Source organism: Cebus imitator, unplaced genomic scaffold, assembly GCF_001604975.1.
Source record: "Cebus imitator isolate Cc_AM_T3 unplaced genomic scaffold, Cebus_imitator-1.0 Scaffold10, whole genome shotgun sequence".
Lineage (NCBI taxonomy): Eukaryota > Metazoa > Chordata > Mammalia > Primates > Cebidae > Cebus > Cebus imitator.
In genome coordinates, this window is record NW_016107325.1 from 6,024,378 (window position 1) to 6,039,032 (window position 14,655).

At 35.0% G+C, this 14,655-nt stretch overlaps 1 protein-coding gene across 6 annotated transcripts in view; it reads left to right on the plus strand.

Moving 5' to 3' along the window:
- Window positions 1-14,655, plus strand: part of SLC4A10 (solute carrier family 4 member 10) — a 364,848-nt gene that overhangs the window by 55,513 nt on the left and 294,680 nt on the right. The window lies entirely within an intron of this gene.

The window sequence follows — 14,655 nt, forward strand, 5'->3', positions numbered from 1 at the left end:
AAAAAAAAAAAAAAGAAAATGCAGGGCTGTCATGCTCTACACTCATGTTTGCAGTTCTATGTAAATGGTACCCTCCAGGGTGTGCTAGGTATGGTGATTCTGGGTACATGGTATAAATATATCACCTCTTAGCCTATTAAAGGCTCTGAGAAGCTCTATAGTAACAGTTTTGTTTATTTGATTACACAATTTAAAATATATGTAATATTACAATGGTTTCGATATGGTTTGTTTGGCCCTGCCATGTCTTATGCTAAAATTTGATCCCCAGTGTTGGAAGTGGTGCCTGATAGGTGGTGCTTGGGTAGTTTGGGTGGATCCTTCATGAATAGCTTGGTACCATTCTCTTGGAAGTGAGTGAGTTCTTTCTCTTAGTTTTCTTGTTTGCTGAAAAGAACCTGACATGTCTTCCCCTCTCTCTCGGTCCCTCCCTCACTGTGTGAGCACATGTGGCTCCCCTTGCCTTCCACCATGAGTGAAAGCAGCCTGAATGCCTCATCGGAAACAGATGGTGCTTCTTGTACAGCCTGCAGAACCATGAGCCAAATAAACCTCTTTTCTTTATATATATATATGTAAAATTTTATGACTCATCCAGCCTCAGGTATCCTTTTATAGCAACACAAATGGATTAAGACAAATATCTATTACTATTTGATGAGGCTGGTGCTTTGCAGAACACTGGAAAACTATTGCAAATATACTTTATGAGATATCTTGTTCTTGAGCTACAGAATATTTTTCAAGAACATACTGCTACAGAATGTTCCCTTGAAATATTCAGTTCATTATGGATTGGGAAGACACTCAGGGAGTTTTCTCAGAATTTCTCTAAGTTTTTGGTCAAGTAGTAGGAGGTAGCATTTATCAAGCACTTATTATGTACAAGTGTCTGTCTTAGGGCTTAACATCAGTTAGCTCACTTAATCTTCAAAATAAGCCATGTGATAGGTTCTATTACTATATTTATTTTATATATGATAAAACCGGTACATAGAGAGTTAAGTGGCAGCAAGATTTGGCACAGCTAGTGAATGACATGGTCAGCAATGAACCTGGACAGTTTCACAGTGGCACATGGGACTTTTCTGTCTACGATTCTTACCTTGTCAGTACAATGATACTTAAAGAAGAGGCAATAGACCACAGGGGGAACAAGAGGTATATCCTGAAATCACATGGTCCTTCCTGTCTTCATCTACTGTGCTCATGGGGTCTGTCAACTTCTGAAAGCTTAGATAGGAGGCCTTTTTTGCCCATTATTTTCACCCGCCCCATTTTCTTGCTTTTATCTTTTTTCACTGTGCATTTTAAATGTTAATTTTAGACAGACATATCTTTCCTCATAACCTGACTTCCTTTAGGCCCAAATGAATTCCTCTGAGGACCCAAAACTGTCCTAGTCTGGATGATTGGCTTAGATAATAAGCCTGGGAAGTTGGGAGGTGACAAGGTACAAAACAAGAATAGAGCATTGCATTTGAACTCAGAAGACTCATGAATATCTTCTAAGAGATAAATAAAATGCTTTGCCTCCTTAAAAACTTGGTCATTTTTGCCATTTATAGAGTGTAAGTACTATACACATGAAGCTGAATGCTCATCAGTTCCCCTCAGTAATGGTTTTAAATAAGCATAGAAAAAGTTGTTTTTATTAGTGCCAAAGTGAGAGAGGACACAGATATTTTAAAAACTTTTATTGACTTATATTATACATACACAAGGTGCATTAATCTTATGTGTACAACATGCAAATGTTTACATATACATATGCCTATGTAACCATCACTCTGATCAAGGCATACAACTTTTTCAACACCCTAAAATACTCTTCCATACTTCTTTCTAGTCAATGACCTTCTTCACCTATAGATAACCATTGTTCTAGTGTCTATCACCATAGATTAGTTTTACCTCTTCTTGAGTTTCATATACATTGAAATAATATGTATGAACTCTAGTGTCTGACATCTTTTGCGTATCATCATGTCTGTGAGATTCATCCATGTTCTTGCATGGATTGGTTTACTCTTTTTTCTAAGTAGTATTTTATTAAATGAACATACCACAATTTATGTATTTGTCTATTTTACTATCAATGGACATTGGATTATTTCCATTTTTGGCTGTTATGAATGAAACCAATATGAAAATTCTCAAACATTTCTTTTTAATAAACATGAGAAGCCTTTATTTTGGGTATATAACTAGGAATGAAATTGTTAGGATGTGAATACATTTTAGTTTAGTACCTACTGCCCAACAGTTTTCCAAAGTGGATTTATCAATTTACTTTCTCACCAGTAATCTATGAGAATTCCAGTTGCTCCATATACTTCCTAGACTTTGGAATTGTCCATCTTAAGTTTTAGTCATTCCAGTGTTTACTGATGGATATTTTGTGCACAGGAGAGATTTTAAGACTCATGCACTTGTTTTTTAGTTCAACAAATACTTATTTCAAGCTTATTGTGTTTAATGTATCCAAATGCACTTTGTGCTGGCCCATAGTATAAGGTAACAAATCATATTTTGCTTACGGAGCACAAACTCTTTTTATTTAGTAAATATTTACTAACACTTGCTAAGTACTTAGTAGTGTACTTAGTGATGGAAAGGATGCAAAAGGTAAAAGTGGAAGCCTAGTCCTTGCCCTCAATGATTGTACAGTCTGTTTAGGGAGATGAAAACAGTGTACATTAAATTAACAATTCAAAATTACATGATGACCTGTAAGTGCTGGGTCCTATGTAATAAACTGTAAGTAGTGTAGGAAGAAGGAATTGAACTTAGTGTTCTTCAGATTACTTTTAAAGATTCTTTTCCTCAATTTCTCATGTTGAATTAGTCACTATATGCTGTCATTTCTGCTTTCTAAATCTCTGGAATCTACATTTATTTTATTTTCTTACCTCAATTGTATGTCAACGTGTGTGTGTGTGTGTGTACATACTATATTAAACTGCCTTTCTATCGGCTTCTTTGCTTTTATTTTGAGTTCTCTTTTATTCATTATTTTATCAGAATATTCTTCCTGAAGGCTAGGTCTTGTCACTTGTAGTCACTCTACTGTTTAAATTTTTCAACTTTTTCCCATTGTTTTGGGGTCAAAATCAAACTCTTCTGCATGTCACCTAGGACTTTGTAATACTGTAGCCCTGGCCTATATTTCTAACATTACACCTTGCCACCTCTCACAAGTGTACATGCAATTTTTTTATATACCTTGAATTACTTCCATTTCTCTGAATCCACTAAGATATGTCATGTTTTTGCATATGGTGTTTCCCTTTGTATTTATTTTCCATAAAGACCTGGATGGAGGTTCACTTCATCTAGGAAACCATTTCTGATCCACCATCTATGTCTGGTCAAATGCTTCTTCTCTGTGCTCTGACAGACCATATGTGTTCTGGCCACAGAGTGTTGTAGTTGTTGATTCACTTATTCATTTTCTCTACTGGACTGTGAACTTATTAAGTGCAAGGTTGCTGTCATTCATAATAGTAAGTAAATATTTAGATAAGCTGGAATTTAAGCCATCTGCTGGTATATGTAAAGGATTGTAGTAGATCAGCAGGATAGGATAAAGTATTTCCAAGAGGTAGAACATACAGCAAAACCATGGAGATGGGAATTAACATTGTGTGTACAGCGAATAGGAGAGGTAAGTGGGGTAGGGGGTGGGGGAAAGATGGCCTGTGTTGGAAGTACTGGACTGGAATGGCTAGTTTATGTCAAAGAATATGGGAGTAAAGGCTGAAAAGTGGGATGAGGTCAGATAATGGAGGACCTTGAGAGTCTGATAGAGTTTTAAGCTTGATATGGATGGCAAGAGGTCGTCATTATAGGTTTGGATAAGGGGGTAATGCGATGAAAGCAAGTTTTAAGAAGTATTTTTGATGTATTATTTATTAATGTATTCTTCCAGCTTTATTAAAGCATAATTTACAAATAAAAATTATGTATAAATTGTATACAATGGATTATTTTTATATATGTATATATTAGGAAATAAACAAGGAATATTTTTTAATAGCAGTCTGCAGAACGAATTTTAGAGGAAAGGCTAGAGTTAGAGAGATCAAATAGAAGGCTTTCATAGTAACCTAGTTGAGAGGATGAGAATTCAGGCAATAGTAATAACAGTGCAGTTACAGAGGAAGAGATAGATACAAGTAACATCTTAAAGGACAAATTAATATGACTAAGCAATAAATGAGACATAACTTCAATTTGACTTTCCTAAGTTCAGCAAGAAGACAGGAAGTACTGGCTTACCCAATGTAACTTAAAGAATATCAAATGGCAACCTTCTCTCTTTTTCATCTTGCTTGAAGTCAATGCCACTTACTTCAAATTCTCATTATCACTTACTATCCACCTGAATCCATTTATAACTAACCTAGAGAACATAATGGACTCTCAATCTTCCTTTCCCTGAAGTTGGCTGCAAACATTCATGCTCATGACTCATAATTCCTCATTGTCACAATTTCGCATCAACCATGCACTGTGAAAAACTTAATCATCATGTGGCATTCATCCAGCTAGAATCAGAGACTCACAGAATTTTGAAACCAGACGGGAATATACAGTTGATATTCATTTTGGAGATGAGGATCCAAGGCCAGAAATATTAAGTGACTTAGCTAATGAAACATGGCTAGATACTTCCAGGTCTTCTGAATTTTAATTCAGTATACTTTTAATTAATATATATTTTCTAATCCTAAATTTCTATGTTCCAACACATGGGTAACCTTTTCTTAGGTCAAAAATTTAGTAATTTTGCCCTCGTATTACTATACTCACTGAACAAGTGCCTTAGCTTTACACGATTCCTGCCCTAAGGAATTACTGAACTCAATTAACACCTTCTGACCACATATAACTCCTTGTTTCATCTGCAGGACATTTAGACCTCTTTAAACACTCTCTTTACTAATATACTAAGCTTTCTCACATTTTAATCTTCTGATGTAATCACTGTGGCTCTTCCTTCCACTTTTCAATTTCTGTACTTTTCTTCCTGGAATGCAAACCTAATTGAGGGAAAATCGGATGATGAAATTATGTGACACAATCCTCTACAATTCATGCTGTTTGTTCTTAGTATTGTCATATCTGTCCTTCTCTCTGCCTTGAGTTTATATTTCTATTTTCTCTACTTTTTATTAAAGTACAGTATACATTTAAAAATGTATTTTGACTTTTGAGAAAATGAAGACCTTCAGGGACAATCAGATTTCTCTTCCTTTTTCGTGACTTTAATATGTAACTCATCCTTACTTTGTCTATTTTCCAAATATGGCAGTCCCAAAATGTATTTTATAAAATACTGGTCCCACCAAATACTTTATGGAAAAAGGATTCCATGTTGAGTATGTTTGGGATATATTTATTTTATATCCCTCTCTTGAATTTTAACAAGCTCAATAGCGAAGTCTCAGAGAAATCTAGTAGTAAAGACATGTTTATAATTTCATTTAATCCAGAGTTTTAAAAACATTACTTGCCTGTGGAAGTATTTTGTTCTAACATTTACTAATATCCTTTGATATTAGTAAATGTTTAGTTCCAGTGTATCATCAAATCAGTGGGTATGCATTACGTTTTTAAAGCTCTATGCTTATGAGAATAGTAAGTATTGCAGGTAAAGGGAAGTTAACTCTTTCAAGGTGGAACTTGAATGGTAAGGCAAATGAATTCAACTTTTAGGTGTTAAAATTGTGATGATGACACATAAATGGAATTTTACAGGATTTGAGTTCAGTGAGATGCTGTTTTGTTTATCTACAGCTGCATGACAAACCACCCTAAAATTAATGGCTTACAAACATTTTATCTGCTCATCATTTTGCAGTCTGGGTTTGGTTTATCTGTATGGCTTTTGACTGTTACTGTGGGTTCTCGTGTGTGGTTGCAGTTATCTGGGACTGGCTGGGGGCTGGGGTCAGCTGAAAAGCTGAATGGCTAGGTATTCTTTCTCTTTTTTTTAGTTTACTAATAATTAATAAACAAGATCTCAAGTGAGAATTTTTGATTTATCTAAATGAACAAACTATAGAGGCGCTAAAGGGGAGTTTGGCAATATGTACGGGGAGTATCAATTTCTTATGTCAGATAAATTTTACTTCCAGTAATTCATTCAAAGGAAACAAATAATCAGAAGTCTGGACAAAATTATATATGGGAGCTATATTACAGCATTGATTACAGCAGAAAAATATTAGAATTCATGATGGTTAATTAAAAGAAACAGTCATTCGAGTGAATCGGCAACCAACAGAATGGGAAAAAATTTTTGCAGTTTACCCATCTGACAAAGGGCTGATATCCAGAATTTACAAAGAACTAAAACAGATTTACAAGAAAAAAAACTAACAAGCCCATTCAAAAGTGGGCAAAGGATATGAACAGACACTTTACAAAAGAAGACATACATGAGGCCAACAAACATATGAAAAAATGCTCATCATCACTGGTCATCAGAGAAATGCAAATCAAAACAACATTGAGATACCATCTCACGACAGTTAGAATGTCCATCATTAAAAAATCTGGAGACAACAGATGCTGGAGAGGATGTGGAGAAATAGGAACACTTTTGCAGTGTTGGTGGGAGTGTAAATTAGTTCAACCATTGTGGAAGACAGTGTGGCAATTCCTCAAGGACCTAGAAATAGAAATTATATTTGACCCAGCAATCCCATTACTGGGTATATATCCAAAGGATTACAAATCGTTCTACTGTAAGGACACGTGCACACGAATGTTTATTGCAGCACTGTTTACAATAGCAAAGACCTGGAACCAACCCAAATGCCCATTGACGATAGACTGGATAGGGAAAATGTGGCACATATACACCATAGAATATTATGCAGCCATCAAAAACGATGAGTTTGTGTCCTTTGTAGGGACATGGATGAACCTGGAAACCATCATTCTCGGCAAACTGACAGAAGAGCAGAAGATCAAACACCGCATGTTCTCACTCATAGGCGGGTGGTGAACAATGAGAGCACATGGACACAGGGAGGGGAGCACTACACACTGGGGTCAGTTGGAGGGAAATAGGGGAGGGACGGTGGGGAGTGGGGAGCTGGGGAGAGATAGCAAGGGGAGAAATGCCAGATGTAGGTGATGGGGAGGAAGGCAGCAAATCACACTGCCACATGTGTACCTATGCAACAATTTTGCATGTTCTTCACATGTACCCCAAAACCTAAAATGCAATAAAATAAATAAATGGGGAAAAAAATTAATAGATATGCCTTTATAATAGATTGGTGCCCTGCCATTGACATTAGGTGTAGAAGACTTTTTTTTTTAATTGTTTTACTTATTTATTTGCAAAGCAACAGCAAGTTTATTAAGAAAGTAAAGGTGTAAGAGAATAGCTACTCCATAGGCAGAGCAGCCTCAAGGGCTGCTAGTTGCCCAATTTTTTGATTATTAATTTTTTCTTTTTCTTTCCTTTTTTTTGAAGTGGAGTCTTGCTCTGTTGCCCAGGCTGGAGTGCAGTGGTGTGATCTCGGTTCACTGCAACCTCTGCCTCTCAGGTTCAAGCGATTCTCCTGCTTCAGCCTCCTGAGTAGCTGTACTACAGGCATTCACTACCACGCCCAGCTAATTTTTAAATTTTAAGTAGAGATGGGGTTTCACCATGTTGGCCAAGCTGTTCTTAACTCCTAACCTCAGGTGATGGGCCTTCCAAAGTGCTGGGATTACAGGTGTGAGATATCATGTCCAGCCTTAAGAAGACTTTTCAAAAAGGTATCAGAACATGTGCATGATGAATTGCTAAGTGGAAAAAAAGTTACAAGTATATATATTATGACTCTGTGTATGTATTTAAATATTGAAGGGACATAATATTAAAATATATGCAGTGGCATTCTGAATGTGTTAAAACTTCAGGTGAGGTTTTTTTCTCTGTACTTTTTGTGTTTTCTATGCTTTCTGTAATAAACAAGTATTATTTTAGGAGTTAGAAAAATGCATAATTTAAAAATAATGTCTTGGATTTATAAAATAGAACAATCAGAGTAATTCAGCCGGTGTTTTTCATTTTAATTGACATAATTAACTCAATTAAAACAATTTAAAACTTTAATATAGTCTTTCCTGATTTCACTGGTTTTTCTTTCTATTCTACACTGTTTCCGGAGAAACTGTCTTGTGGACATTTGTTAAGCAATATTGATTCATTTTGGCTCTGTGTCCTTACTCAAATCTGCTTGAATTATAATAATCCCCATGTGTCAAAGGCAGAACCAGGTGGAGATAATTGAATCATGGGGGCGGTTTCCCCCATGATGCTCTTGTGATAGTGAGTGGAGATCTGATGGTTTTATAAGCGTCTGGCATTTCCCCTGCTGTACTCGTTCTCTTTCCTGCCACCCTGAAAAGAGGTGCCTTCTGCCATGATTGTAGGTTTCCTGAGGCCTCCCCAGCCATGCAGAACTGTGAGTCAATTAAACCTCCTTTCTTTATAAATTATCCAGTCTCAGGTATGTCTTCATAGCAGTGTGAGAATGGACTAGTATAAATGTATACACATTAAGACACATGGCAGGTAATGTTCAGCTTTCTAGGTTCACACATAAATAACAATGTAAATATGTTTTATTCAGTGATAAGAATAAAAGGAAATGGGGTTAAATTATAGTAAAAGAATTACTTAGGAAATTACTTAGACTTTTTTAAATTTCAAAGAACATATTAAAAGTGTTACCAAAGAAAAACTCTTTATGGGATAGAAAAATCTGTTTTAGAAGGTTTAGGTGTTAAATCTTGACTGAGACAGGATCATTTGACTTAATAACCTCTTGACATCTCTTACAATACTGTAACTTTATAACCTTGAAGAAAGAATATTTTATTTTTTTGGTGTAGAATAATTAAAAATATTTTTCCGATGAAAATATTGTAAAGTTATTGACGCAAATGGAGTCTAAATACATCTCTTGGGTACAGTATGAAATGCATTAGTACTCCCTGAGGTTTGATGGTTAAGAACACAACTATTACATTATTTTACTTGTTTATTCTCTAAATTTGTTAGGTAAAACAGTTTCATAATACTATATTTCAAAAAATTGTTTCAGAAATATTTCTTTAATGCTAAGGAATATCATTTTTATTGGAGAGGAATTAATTAAAGTCATCTCTTTTGGTGCCTTTATGTCCTTTCTTTAGTCTTCCATTTACAAGTAAAGAATAGCTTATAGTCACAATTTAGCTAATGTGATTTGATAGTTGGCTTTTATTAGTGGGAAAATCATGAAAGTAAGTATAATGGTTGTCCTACCACAGATTATTGATTTTCTATTACAGTCATGTGCCATATAACAAATGTTTCAGTTATTGAAGGACTGTGTATACCACAGTGGTTCCATAAGATTGTAATGCAGCTGAAAAATTCCTGTTACCTGATGATGTCTTGGTGATCTGACCCTGTTTTGGCCCAGGCTAATGTGTATGTTTGTGCCTTAGTTCTTAGCAGAAAAAATTTAAAAAAAAATGTAAAAAGTAACATGTAAAAAGTAACAAAGAACAAACATTTCTAAACAAAAAAAAGATTGTAGGATAAGGATATAAACATTAAAAATATATTGGTACAGCTGTACAATGTGTTTGTGTTTTAAACTAAGTGTTATTACAAAAGAATTAAAAAGTTAAAAAATTAAAATATTTATAAAGTAAAATTGTAAGCTAAGTTTAAGAAAGATAGGGTTAGCTGGGTACAGTGGCTCATGCCTGCTAAAAAGTAAAAAAGTAAAATGTAAAAAAGAACAAAAATTTTTAAAAACAGGAAAAAGATTATAGGATAAGGATGTAAAGATTAAAAATATATTGGTACAGCTGTACAATGTGTTTGTGTTTTAAGCTAAGTTTTATTACAAAAGAATCAAGTTAAAAAAAAGTAAAATGTTTGTAAAGTAATATTGTAAGCTGAGGTTAAGAAAGAAAGGGTTTGCCAGGTGCGGTGGCTCACGCCTGTAAACTTAGCACTTTGGGAGCACAAGGTCAGGAGATTGAGACCATCCTGGCCAACATGTGAAACACTGTCTCTACTAAAAGACAAAAACTAGCTGGGCATTGTGGCACGCATCTGTAGTTCCAACTACTTGGGAGGCTGAGGCAGGGGAATCTCTTGAACCTAGAAGGTGGAGGTTGCCGTGAGCCAAGATTGTGCCACTGCACTCCAGTCTGGTGACAGAGCAAGACTCCGTCTATAAATAAACAAACAAATAAACAAACAAACAAATAATAAATTTATTGTAGCCTAAGTGTATTGTGTGTGCTTATGAAGTCTACAGCAGTATAGTATACAATAATGTCCTAGACCTTCACATTCACTCACCACTCACTGACTCACCCAGAGCAACTTCCAGTCCTGTGAGCTCCATTCACAGCAAGTGCCCTATATAGCTGTATCACTATTTATATATATTTTTACTGTACATTTTTAATGATTAGACAAATTTGGATTCACAAATACTTACCATTGTGTTACAGTTGCATACAATATTCAGTACAGTAACATGCTGAACAAGTTTGTAGCTTAGGAGCAACAGGTTATATAGCATAGGTGTGTCGTAGGCTATCCCTTCCAGGTTTAAGTACACTCTATAATGTTGCATCATGACAAAATTGCCTAAGAACACATTTCTCAGAACATGTCCCTGTCATTAAGTGAGGCTGTACTTAATGTAATTAATATTTAGAAACCGTAGCCTTTAAAGAAATAAGATCTATCTAGATGTTATATTTTCTATTAATGCTTTTGGGCACCAACATTTTTTACTAGTAAAATCAACACTTTACTGGGCAAGACAACAATGCAATAAGCACAGCAGGCTCTTGGAAAAATCATGAAGCAAAACAAATATATCATTTGACCTTTCACCTTTCCTTTTGGTGCATTTTCATTCACATTCTTCATTCAGATTCTCCTTTGACATACTCTGCCTGAACATACCAGACTCTCAGCCTCCTCAGAACTTTTCTGTTCTCTAAATAAAATAGTGGATTCATGGCATATACCAGTCTTCAAAATGAATTTAAAAGTTTCGCTTAAGATACATAATTTTTTAATGCAGTAAAATAATTCAGGGTTCTTACAGAATAAACAGCTTATACTGAAAATTTCAGGCACTGTTGGCAATTCTCCTGTGTCTTCTAAAATCACAGTGTGTGAGCTTGCCCAATCCATCTGTTCTATGCCTAAGTTCAATCATATAGAACCTTGCTTGCTTATTTGGTGTACTTTTATCTATAGCAGGTGCTATTTGTATATAGAAAGATCTAGGATCAGTACCATAGAATGATTTTTTTAATAAAACTGAAATTCAAAGTGGTTCTGCACAAAAAAAGAAACTGCCATCAGAGCGAACAGATATCTGACAGAATAGGAGAAAAGTTTTGCAATCTATTCATCTGGCAAAGGTCTGATATCCAGAGGAACTTAAACAAATTTACAAGGGAAAAAAACAAACAACTCCATTAAAAAGTGGGCAAAGGACATGAACAGACACTTCTCAAAAGAAGACATTTATGTGGTCAACAAGCATATAAATAAAAGCGCAACATCACTGATAGTCAGAGAAATGCAAATCAGAATCACAGTGAGATACCATCTCATGCCAGTCAGAATAGTGATTATTAAAAAGTCAAGAAACAACAGATGCTGGCGAGACTGTAGAGATATAGGAACACTTTTACACTTTTAGTGGAATGTAAATTAGTTTAACCATTGTGGAAGATGGTGTGGCAATTCCTTAAAGACCTAGAACCAGAAATACCATTTGACCCAGCAATCCCATTACTGGCTATGTACCCAAAGGAATATAAATAATTCTTTATAAAGATATATGCCTGCATATGTTCATTGCAGCACTATTCACAATAGCAAAGACATGGAATCAACCTAAATGCCCACCAATGATAGACTGGATAAAGAAAATGTGGTATATATATATATATATATATATATGAATACTATGTAGCCATAAAAAGGAAAGCGATCACACTCTTTGCAGGGACAGGGTTAGAGCTGGAAGCCTCCTCATTAAACTAAGGCAGGAACAGAAAACCAAAAACCACATGTTCTCACTTTTAAATGAGAGCTGAACAATGAGAACACATGGATACAGAAAGGGGACCTGTGGTAAGGTGTCGAGGGAGGGAGAGCATCAGGAAAAATAGCTATTGCATACTGGGCTTAATACCTAGGTGATGGGTTGATAGTTGCAGCAAATCACCTTGGCACACATTTACCTGTGTAATAAACCTGCATGTCCTGGGCATGTATCCCAGAACTTAAAGTAAAACAATAGTAAGAAAAAAAGAAATTTGAAAGTGGTGATAACCAAATTATGTTTATAATATAGTAAAACAATAGTAAGAAAAAAAGAAATTTGAAAGTGGTGATAACCAAATTATGTCTATATTAATTTGATTTCCATATGCATATAGAGACTATATATGTACCTACAGATACATACATATATTCTAAATTGTGCTTTAATTTCTACAGTCAAATATGATACAGTGAGATACAAGTACAAACTTTCATTGTACATCAAGAAAATCAAAAGCACATATACAGAAATTTAACGCAACAGTTGTATTCCTTAGAGAAAGTTTTGAATTTAATTTAGAAAATTAGACACTGTGTTCCCATGGCTATAAAATTTAATATTGTCTTGAACATGTGGAGATAGAGAGTAGAAGGATAGTTATCAGAGGCTGGGAAGGGTAGGTGGAGGGTGTAGTGGGGGTGGTGATGTTTAATGGGTACAAAAAAAATAGGAAGAATAAATAAGACCTAGTTTTTGATAGCACAACAGAATGACTATAGTCAAAATAATTTAAATGTACTTTAAAAATAACTAGAAGAGTATAATTGGATTGTTTGTAACACATAAAATAAATGCTTGATGGGATGGATAGCCCGTTTTTTGAAATGTGATTATTCTGAATTGTGTGCTTGTATCAAAACATCTCATGTACCCCGTAAATATATACAACTACATGTACCCACAAAAATTAAAAATTAATATTGTCATTATTTTTTAAAGTAAATAAGTATTATTGAGCTCTTATGCACTCAATTCTATAATTTTAAAGAAGCATAAAACATAGTTTCTGCCCTAAGGAGTGCAAAATCTTATAGAGGATATAATCTCATAGAGGAGACAAGCCTTCCATTCTTTTGTTCAGTAAACATTTGTTGAATGTTTATATATGCAAGTTAGAAATACATTTTCTTGAGGAATTTACAGGTTAAAACATACATGAATGTTATAAAACAAGTTTGTAAGTGGTAAACGGGCATAATAGAAGCTCAAATAAAATGTTATGCATTAGGAGGTCATGTACATAGAAAGAAAGAAAGGTGTCCATGTAAGTGGTGTAGGCTATATGTCAAATGAATGAGGTTAATAATATGGAGCTTCAGAGAGGATAAATTAGTCACGTAGGTTGAGGGAAGTTGGGGAAATTTTCATTTAGGAGATAAGACAAATTCTTCTTAAAGAAAAGAAAGAAAAAGAGCAGTGGATCCTGTGGAAAGAACATTCCAGAAGAGAGGGACTTGTAAGCATGTGGTTACACACATTAGAATGGCTATATGATCTTCTGCCTTTTTATAAACTAGCATTTTTTTTTTTTTTTTTTTTTTTTGAGATGGAGTTTTGCTCTTGTTACCCAGGCTGGAGTGCAATGGCACGATCTCGGCTCACCGCAACCTCCGCCTCCTGGATTCAGGCAATTCTCCTGCCTCAGCCTCTTGAGTAGCTGGGATTACAGGCACGCGCCACCATGCCCAGCTAATTTTTTTGTGTTTTTAGTAGAGTCGGGGTTTCACCATGTTGACCAGGATGGTCTCGATCTCTTCACCTCGTGATCCACCCACCTCGGCCTCCCAAAGTGCTGGGATTACAGGCGTGAGCCACCGCGCCCGGCCCTATAAACTAGCATTTTTAAGAGATTAAAAAATTTTATGTAGGTATGTAGAAATATAAAATTAGATAGTTATTCAAAGAAAAATATATAGGACTATTAAACATTGTAAAGCTTTTTCTATGGGCTGAAATTTTGATTGTTGAGCATATTTGCTTCACTTTATTGTAAGAGTAGTATTCCTTGTCTGCATTATTATAGAATGTTGTTATTGTGAGTTTCACCCCAAGTATTTTAAGAGAACTGAAAAGTCAGTACCTAACACGTAATGTAAAATATTGTTTTAAAGAGACAAAATGACTCGAAGCCTAAAATAGTTTAATAAAATGATTTTGAGTGTTAACACTGTTAATGAAAGACTCTTCAATTAGGTGGAGGAATTGTCAGCAGCCAGGACAGCATAGATAAAGGCAGGTCGCAGGGGCAAATGATGGCAGTATTTATCAAGTCCAATGTAGGGCATTGAACACTCGATCTAACACTTCCGATGACTTACCTAGATATAGATGGGATATTTTTACTTACATAATCAAATGTTTAAAACTTAACTAACTCATCCAAGTTTGATGCTACATTTGATAAACCAATTTTCATTACAATTTGACTTTCCATGGTGGTGTACTGGAGAGGAGTTACCAGCCTTATTATCCATATATCATAAATTAACAAATCATGGTA